Source organism: Myotis lucifugus, unplaced genomic scaffold (genome assembly GCF_000147115.1).
Source record: "Myotis lucifugus unplaced genomic scaffold, Myoluc2.0 scaffold_406, whole genome shotgun sequence".
In the NCBI taxonomy this organism is placed as follows: domain Eukaryota; kingdom Metazoa; phylum Chordata; class Mammalia; order Chiroptera; family Vespertilionidae; genus Myotis; species Myotis lucifugus.
Genome location: NW_005871454.1, coordinates 135,453 through 145,053, shown reverse-complemented (window position 1 = coordinate 145,053; position 9,601 = coordinate 135,453). Strand labels below are relative to the sequence as shown.

At 45.4% G+C, this 9,601-nt stretch overlaps 1 pseudogene; it reads right to left on the bottom strand.

Annotated features, from left to right (window-relative positions):
• Positions 1 to 1,672: 1,672 nt before the first annotated feature.
• Positions 1,673 to 3,689, bottom strand: LOC102434240 (annotated as a pseudogene).
• Between the last annotated feature and the right edge of the window lie 5,912 nt (positions 3,690 to 9,601).

Here is a 9,601-nt window from a genome sequence, read left to right as displayed (position 1 = left end):
ATCTGTGCACCAGGCCTCTAGTATGTATATAAGATCTTTGGTATTAACACCCTCTCTCCTCTCCCCTAATCTTACCCCATAAGCCCTTCAAAAACGAATTTTTCTTCAGCTGGTTGCAGAAGATCAAGTAATAGAAAACCAAGCATGAAGATGATTTGTGCCATTGCTGGCTATAAGATTGAGGGGGCTGTGTGGTAAGGAATGAGGGCAGCCTTCAGGAACTGAGCGCTGCCATTTCCACCACCTGGTAGGCAGTAAGGAGATGGGGCCCTACAACTGCGAAGAACTGCGTCCGGCCAACATCCTGAATAAGCTTGGCAGCAGATTCTCTTCCAAATCCTCCAGATGAAAGCCCAGACTGGCTGAGACTTTGATTTTGGCCTTTAGAGACTCTGAACAAAGAACCCAGTTGAGCCTGCACAGACTTCTGACCTATAGAACTGTGAGATAACAGTTATTAACAGTCATTTTAAGCTGCTAAATTTTGGTAACTTCTTACACAGTAATAGAAAATAAATACAGTATTTATAAGAGATAATCCACTTGACACCTTTTTTAATCTTTGCCTGAGGATTTGTTTTTATTGATTTTAGAGAGGGAAAGAGAGAGAGAGTGTGTGAGAAACATCAGTGTGAGAGAGAAACATTGATCTATTGCCTCCTGTATGTGCCTTTACTAGGGATTAACCATAGCCTTTTTGTTTTATGGGATGATGCTCTAACCGACTGGGCCACCTAGCCAGGGTTGTACATCTGTTATTTCAAATCACAAAGCTGCAAAAATGGCATGACTGTATATATATTTATATACTAGAGGCCCTGTGCATGGTTTCATGCACCGATGGGGTCCCTTGGCCTGGCCTGTGCCCTCTCTCAATCTGGGACCCCTTGGGGGATGTTGGAGAGCCAGTTTCAGCCAGGACCTCCAGGATGCACCAGTGTGGTCCTTTGGCCTGGCCTGTGGGGATGGGGCTGAAACCGGCCCGGTGCACGGATTCTTGCACTGGTGGGGTCCCATATATCTGTGCACCAGGCCTCTAGTATGCATATAAGATCTTTGATTAATCTCTTTCCACCCTCTCTCTTCTCCCCTTCCCTCTGGATAAGAAGGTGCTACAGAGCTGTGGCTGCAGTCTACTGTGTAAGGACCTGAAAGCAGGCAGGCGGGGCTAACACTTAGCATGGAGAAGGAGCCCATTAACCAGCTCTGGGGAGCCAACAGGTATAGAGTAACTACTGCACACCCAGGGAATAGTTACCTAACCACTGTGCCCCGGCTTGGGCTTGGGTTGCAAATTCACCCCCTGGAGGAGCACCGTGTTTAGAGTGACCATAGGCTCTTGTACGCTCTCAGAGACCCCATTTCTCCCAGCTCTGGGAGCTCCCCTCTTTTCTTCCTTGGGAGAAAGATCACAGACTAGAGGGTGAAGAAGTCTCCTGCTGCCGGGGTCCCCAACTCCGTTCCTACCCAAATACCCCTCTCCCAGAGCCAAGGTAGTCAGATGCTCAGTATCATCTGGAAGGAAGTCTTACTTCCTGTTGGTTTCCTCATGCACAGTTGAATGGTCCTGTTGTAATAACGGTGTAAGTGGCCTTCTCACTCCCCTCCATTTGCAAGGTCAGCTGTACCTCCAGCAGAGTGTCTGAGTATGTGCCCCTTATGGAGATTTCACCTAGCCAGCCACAGTGCACTTCTGTCCTGGCCTCAACCTGTTCTTGCTCCTGGGCAGTCAGAGGGGCTTCACAGCATCAGTTTGCTTGATGTTTCTCTTCAACTGATGAGAAAGAGGCAAGGGAGCCCAGGTCAGCCTGTGGTCTTTGAGCCTTGACACTGAGGCACACCTGTGTCACTGGGACGGGTCAGGTGACTGGAATGGGAAAGAAGGAAGGGAAATGCTTCATTCTGTTGGAGGGGAAGCCATGTAGACTCAAAAGAACAAGAGCAATAGGAGGTTTCCTTACCTGCAGTAAGATGATGTCCTTGGAGAGGTTCTAATGATTATAGTCTGGGTGGTGGATGGCTCTTTTTACCAGGAAGTGCTGATGGGTCTCCTCCTTCTTTTCAATGTTGTGGGCCCCCAGGGTGACATTGATTGACCTGCACAGACAGCAGAGTGTATGAGTTTGGGGGGCAGGTAGAGTCAAAAGAGATAACCCCAGGAGCTGTGAAGGGCAGGTGATAGCTGGGGCAGGGCAGGGCTGCAAACAGGAGAATTCGAGGCCACAGGGGACAGTGGCTGAGTGATTCTGCTTCCCAGTGACATTGAGGTCAGGGAGCTGGGAGTTCTCTCTGGGCCTCAGGAAATATGAAATTGCTTTAATTTTCATTTTGACCCTAAATCATGAGTTCATGGTCCACCACTGCTTTATTTGCTCAGTGTGATCCTTTTCTTCCCAACTATGTTACTTGCTGTCACCTCTGACCCTCTGAGCCCAAAGCTTACCTGTTCTATTTCTTGGCCTCTCATTGCTCTGCCATGATCTCAGAGAGCTCCTCTGATGAGGTCTCATGGGCTTGAGATACCTGGAGCCTGGGGAGTCCCTGGGCTGCAGCTCCTGGGATGTAGGGGTCTCAGGAGGTGTGGTCTGACTGCAGCCTCTTACCTTCTATTGCAGTGAGCAGCTGTCAGAACAAACTTATCTACCACCAAGACACCAGCACACCAGGACTCCTTCGTATCTTTAGTAAGTCATGTGGGGTGGGAGTAGGGCTTGGCTTCGTGACCCTCAATGATCTCCCTTGAAGGAAAAGTGTGTTGCACTTGTGTGCCCCCACTAAGTCTACCAGGCAGGCATGAGCTTGATGACTCAGAGGGTTGGGCATTTGGGAGCCTGGGCTGGGAAAGGGAAGAGCAATAAGCTGTGTCTGTGACTTTGCCTGCCACATAGTTGTAGGTGAGAATTCTGGTCTTAGTGATAGAGAAGGCCTGGGGGTTCCTGAAAATTCCTCTCCAGACTTTGCTTGGTGTTAGGTGAGCTTCTGAGGTCCCTGTGGTGCTGTGATGTCCAGGGCAGTGCACTTTGCAGTGTCCAAGACTTAAGTTTAGGGATCTAGATGTTGCAGAGCTGTCATAGGGCCTGTCATGTGGGGAGTTGCCCGTGTTTGTTGAGTGCTTGAAGGGATGGCCCCATTGGGCCTCTGGAGGAGTAATAAAAACAGAGTTTGAGGAAGGGCTGAGGGGCCTTGAGAAAGAGCAGAGGAAACAGCAGTCTTCTGGGGACAGGGACACCACCAACTGTGGCATAACTGACCTCCGGACTTTTCTCCTAAGCAGACCTTGAGCACAACACCTGTCTCATCACACACATGGAAGCCAGGACTGCTCTTCTCTCTGCAGTTTCCCAGCCTCTGCCATGCACTTCTAGGACAGTTCCACTCTCCACCTGGCACAGGTAGGGCCTGCTAAGAGCACTGCACCCCCCAGCTTTTTTTGAGAATAGGCTTCTGCTCTCACATTTCTGCCTGTTGCTCATCCAGCATCATGTGTGTGGGTCTGAGATGGGATGGGAGCTGGGGTTCAGAGCATTCCTGGTGGAGAGCTGGATCAGAGATCTGCAGAAGGGACAGGAGGTCTGTGCCCACTGTGGGATGGTTGGGCTTGTGAAGGTGGGGATGGTCACAACTGCTTCTGCTGACGGGAGTAGGAAAAAGGCCAGCAGGAGCATGAGCAGGGGTGGCTGCATCTTCCCAGGAAGCCTGCCCAGTCGGAGCTGCTGGTGTTTCTCTGTGCTCTCTTTTAGCTCTCAGAAAAGGAACGAGGTAGGAATGGGCTCTGTGACCTGAGTCCCCTCTGGTTTTATGGTGCTTCATCTGAGAAGGCTTTCTATGAAGCATCCCCACCCCCAAGCTTCCTGCCTGATGATGGTCTCTGGGTGGTTGTGTGAGAAGTATGCAGTGACCACATCAGTTCCCACAGCTGATGACTCAGAGCAGACACGAGAGCAGACTCCAGCCCCAAACAGGAACCCAAGGGTGCAGGTGGGGACTGTAGGATGTGGTATTGACCAGTGGAGGTACTGGAGCCCAGAAACCTGAGTCCCCAGTGAGAGAACCCCCAGTGCCTCATCTCTATGTTACTAAGTCCATCAGGATAATTTATTTCACGCATCTGTGTTTAGGCCCTTCTGTATCCTATAGGCCAAATATATTGGAGATCTATCTCCTTCCTTAGAGAGCTGACCATGTGTTGGGGGAGACTGAAACATCATGGAACAGAGTACCATATGGGAAGGGCCATGGTAGAGTGATGCATGAGGGAGTAACAGATCATGACCACCATCTCCTAAACCAACATAGCAACACATTGATCATTACAACTTCCTTCTCAGGGCATATTTAACATCTTTTAATGTTCAAATGGTTAGAGCAGTAAGTCCATCTGTTATTGGAGAATTGCAGGTGTGGATTTTCTCCATTGCTAGTGGGAGTAGGGTTCTTGGGACCCTGCTGGAATAAGTATTTTCAGAGAACCCCATGGGAGGATGAGATGTGGTAGAAAGCTTTATTTGCATGAAGTTATATCCCTTGGTTTTAAAGTCCCATTTCCCTTACATCAGTCCTGAAAGGGTGCAGCTGGGGGATCAGCAGAGCTCAAAGCAAAGCCATTGTCCAAAGTTTCCATTCCAATGTGGAGCTGGGTCTGGCACTGCATCGGGCTAGTTCCCAGTCCCTCAGTCCATCATGTGTTGTGTCCACATGGCTGTTGGCCATATGGGTGTGTTCAGAGTATGAGAGCCTTGTAAGGCATGAGTCAGGTGCAAGCAGCAAGAGAGAAGGGCAAGAGGGCCAAAGAGGGAACTCCCTTTGTTCAGGAGCTTCTGTAGCTTAGATTTTGTACCCTTGCCATTGCCATGCCTATTCTGGCCAATGACCTCTTCTCAGGTGTGACTGGCGTAATCACATTTCCTGTGTCATTCAGACCTTACTGGGCATGCATCTGTGCTTTCTTCGTCCAATTCCTTCCCCCAGGATTTGAGGCAAACAGACCTGGAGAGTGTGAAACTGCAGCTTCCTGACACAAATGGCATGTCTATATTATCTGGCCTTCTTTTTGCTCTTTTCCTGCTAATTAATTAATTAATAATCAAGTTAATTATGATGGTATCACATCTATTTTATTCATGTTTTAAACAAAATTCTGCTATTGACATGAATTGGCCTAAAGTGATAAAATCACTGTGGCCATAGAAAAAAGAGAATATAGTATAAGATTTTATTAGTACCTTAGTATTTGAGGTAACTTTAATTTATTGTTACTTATATTTTTCCAACACTTAATTTTGTTTTAAAGACATTAGTCTAATTTTAAAACAAAAGGAAACAGAACCTCTGCACATGTGGTAAAGGGGAGTAAAACCTATGCCTCCAATGATCTGGACAGAGATGTGAGGAAGTGATTTCACTACTAGTGACCTTGTGACCTAGGATTTCATGCTAACCTTCCCACTAAAACAAATAAAAACAGACTTTTTAAAATGTCTAACAACTGTCAAAACCTTAAAGAAATGCCAATGTAGGAGTGATTATCAGGCCAAAACTATAGTAATACTGGGAGTTCAGTTAGATAGCTATTTATCTGAGGGCATTTGCTGAACCCCAAAACTTTGAACTTAAGTTTAATGACCATATAAAGTTAGGGCCTTAAGCTTGTGTTATTGTGATGGATATGTACCAAGGCAGCTCACAGAATCAAATACAAATCTAGACAAAATTCATTTAATTCCAGATTAGAACCTCACCTGAAATTATTTTGCAAATCTATATATATAAAAGGCTAATATGCAACGTGTCCCCTCAGGGGTTTGACCAGGAGACTGGGAGTTTGATTGGTCCCTATGATGTGCCCTGACCACAAGGGAGAGACATGGAATGAAGGAAGGCCTGGCTGGCAGCTGGGGAAGAAAGGTCCTGAAAACCAGCCAGGTCTAGGGACCCTACTTGTGCATGAATGTTGTGCACCAGGCCTCTAGTATGATTATAAACATATGGTCAAATGTAACCAAGATCAACAGGCAAACAAAGAATTGACTAAGAAACAATGACAATAAGACCAGCAAACAAAACAAAACAAAACAAAATAAAAAAACAGCTACTTTAAATATGGAGACAATATTATTTGTATAATCTGTTATGGATTACAAAACAAGTATGTTGAAATAAAAACAAGCTTTAAAAGAGTTGCAGGGAACATAAACATTTTAAAAGAGACATACCATTTGAAAAATGAACTAAATACAATTTTTAAAGTGAAAAACATAATAACCAAAATTAAAGTCACAGTGAATAAAGTAATTACAGGTTAAAAGAAGTTGAAAAGAGAATTTCTAACCTAAAGTAGCTTAGAAACAGGTGCCAATCATGGAGCACAGAGAGGCATAAAGACAAAATATAGAAAATAATATAATTAGAAGGTTGAACATGTGTTTAATTGAAGTTCTCGAAGAAAAAAAAGAATAGGAAAAGGGATAATGTGATAGTGGCTGAGATTTTTTCAAAACTGATGAACAAAATCCAATGAAAGGTTAGGAAATGTAATTAAAATGAAGTAAAATAATAAAAAGAAATCCACACTAGATACCAATGTCATAAGAAATGGCTGAAATCTTAAGAAAGAGAGATTAGTAGAGAAAGAAAGATGACTTTCAAAGAATGGTGATTAAAGGCTGAATTCTCAACAGCAACAATGAGTGAAGGCCACCCAGGAAAAGGCAACTTCATAATCCTTTGGCAAGATTTTTAGACACATCTTATAAATTGATTGGTAATGGTATAGAAGTTATGAATAGCTGATGAAAGAATGAGCATATATAGGACACACTGACCAACAAATGCAGATTATATACTTTACAAACACATATAGAATATTTACACACTATTGACCATAGATTAGGCCATAGGTTAGATCTTAAAAAATGTTTAGAGACTTAAATTATACATCAAGGTTATTTAGCTAGAAGCACATAACATGAATATGAGCAGAAAATTCTTATATTTTTAAGAGTAAAGATATAGACTGTCATGAGTAAAAGTCGAAATCATGAGACCTAATATGGCTGCGGTCTAACAAGTGCCCTTGCTCCCAGCCAGAGACTGGGTTTACAGCTAAAATATTGTGCACTCAGGTTGAAAACAAAAACAAAAACACAAGAGAAGTATAGCTGATTGGATGCATTTTGTCTAAGGAGCACTGAGGAAACATGGAGAATGGTAAGAGAGGGGGAATCATAAAAAGAGGAGCCCCCCTGGAGCTGGTGCTTGGCTGGGAGGCCCAAGTGATAGTGGCTACAAAGCTCCCTTGCCCTGGGAGTGTGGCCTGGCATCCAGAGTATGGATCTCAAGCCCTGAATAGCAGCAAAACGGGAAGCAGAGGCCCTGCAGCATCAGGCAAAAGGATCTGGGGGAACTACCTGCCTGACAGGCTGGGCCCACACCTTCCCACTGAAACCACACACCTAATGTTGGCAGCCCCAGCAGGAGAGATTCACTGCTGGGAAGGATGTGCTGCAGTGTGTGGCTCCAGAATAGAAAAGGGCCTGTGTGCTGCATCCACAGTAACCTAGAGAGACCCTCTGCTTTCCTGAAAGGCATTGTACAGAGCCCCACAAAGCATCTAAATTATGTGGCGTGGGGAGGGGAAGAGGATCAGAGAGGGATTGGAGCTGGAGACAGACAGATCAGGAATTGTTGTGCTGCACTGAGAGCTGGGATCCTGAGTGGAGCTAGAGATCAGTGTTACAGAGATCAGCTGTGGGGAGAGAGGGGAGACCTGCGTGGGGCTGACTTTGTAACCCCTCCTGCTTGGACCTGAGGTGCAAGGACACCAGCTTCTCACAAAGCAGGCTTTTTGGTTTGTTTCCTTCTTTGTATGTGTTTATTTTTGGACAGCATCCCATGGCACCACCAGGAAGGCTCATATTGGGGAGACAGACCAGCGAGAGATGGGTTTTGTATCTGCATTGTGGAGAGGCTGACCCCAGCACCCTGTCAGTTCAGCCAGCCAGTACTGGGAAAGGAGGGGTAGAGTACCTCTGCCTCTCTTACAGGCTGGGAGCTATCCCGCTGGGCAGTTTGGTGAGGCTAGGGAGACTAGCTCAGAGGAGGATATACCAAGAGTATGACCCTCAGGAGCTATTGTTTGCCATGAGGAAATGGCTAGCCGTCCTCCTTGGGGCTGGGCCGGTAACATGCTCACCAGAGACTCTTTTTATCAATCCTGCTGAGCCCAGAGCAGTTGAAACTGCCCGTACAGAAAGGGCAGCAGACTATATCCGATCTGCACCTGCATCAGGTCATTACAGGGAGAACTGGGGTTAGAGGATATGGTAGAGATTGAGGAATATGGCTCTGAAGCAGAGATTCATTTCCTCTCAATGAGGGCCTGAAGGTAAAATCTCTAAGTAAGGGGTCCTCTAGCCCTAGCTATGCTAGCCTGCCTCCACCCTAAAAACTCTTTTTGGAAGACACTGGAGAAAGACCAAAGCAACTGCAGGGCGGAGAAGGAGCAGCTGACAGAAGGAGGGGGTCCTCAGAGAGCCTTAGACTGGCCAGCTACAACAGGACACTGAGAGGCAGACTTGGACAGCTCCTGACATGGGCTGACACAAAAGTACCTCCCAGAAGGCCTGAAATTAGCATACAAAACAGTGAGCCACAGACAACATAAGCTGCCCAGACAATCTTCACTTGGCTGGCTTAAAAAAATTTTGTTTTGTTTGTTTTCTTTTGTTGTTCTTTTTTTCAATGTTTTCTTTATTTTTTCTGCTTTATTACTTTGACATTTTTATTGTAATTGTTAAGTTTTTTGCTTTTATCTTTTATTTCTTTCATCTCTCTCTCTTTTTAAACATATATTTTTATCTATTTCAGAGAGGAAGGAAGTGGGAGAGAGAGATAGAAACATCAATGATAAGGAGTCATTAGTCGGCTCCCTCCTGTATCCCCCTCCCCACAACCACTGGGGATCAAGCCTGCAACCAAGGCATGTGCCCTTGACCAGAATCGAACCCGGGACCCTTCAGTCCGCAGGCAGATGCTCTATCCACTGAGCCAAACCAGCTAAGACTCTTTCATATGTCTTACTGGTCCCCTTCCTTTACTTACTCTATCTTTGCCCCTCCACCCCAACACCTTTTTCTTAGCCATTCTTTCTTTTTATTACCTGTCTCTCTCTTCTTGTTACCTTTGCATAACTTTTTTCTTCTATCTTCTTGTTTTTTTTAAGTCTTCCTTTTCCTACTCTCTACTCTTATTTTTTGCTTTCCATTCTTTCCTTTCAGAATTTTTTTCTGCCCCATTTATTGTTCAGTATCCTCTTTACTTTTGATTTTTCACTATCAACAATATTATCCTTTTCTCTTCTTTTAAAAATTTAAATTATTTATTGAAAATATTACATATGTCTCCCCCCACCCCATTGACCTCTCCCTGCTCGCTTCTGCCCCCAACACATGCCCTCACTCCCCTAGTGTCTGTGCCCATTGGTTATGCTCATATGCATGCATAAAAGTCCTTTGGTTGATCTTTTACCACCCCATCTCCTACCCTCCCCTGCCTTCCCTCTGAGGTTTGATGGTCTTCTCATGCTTCTATGTCTCTGTATCTA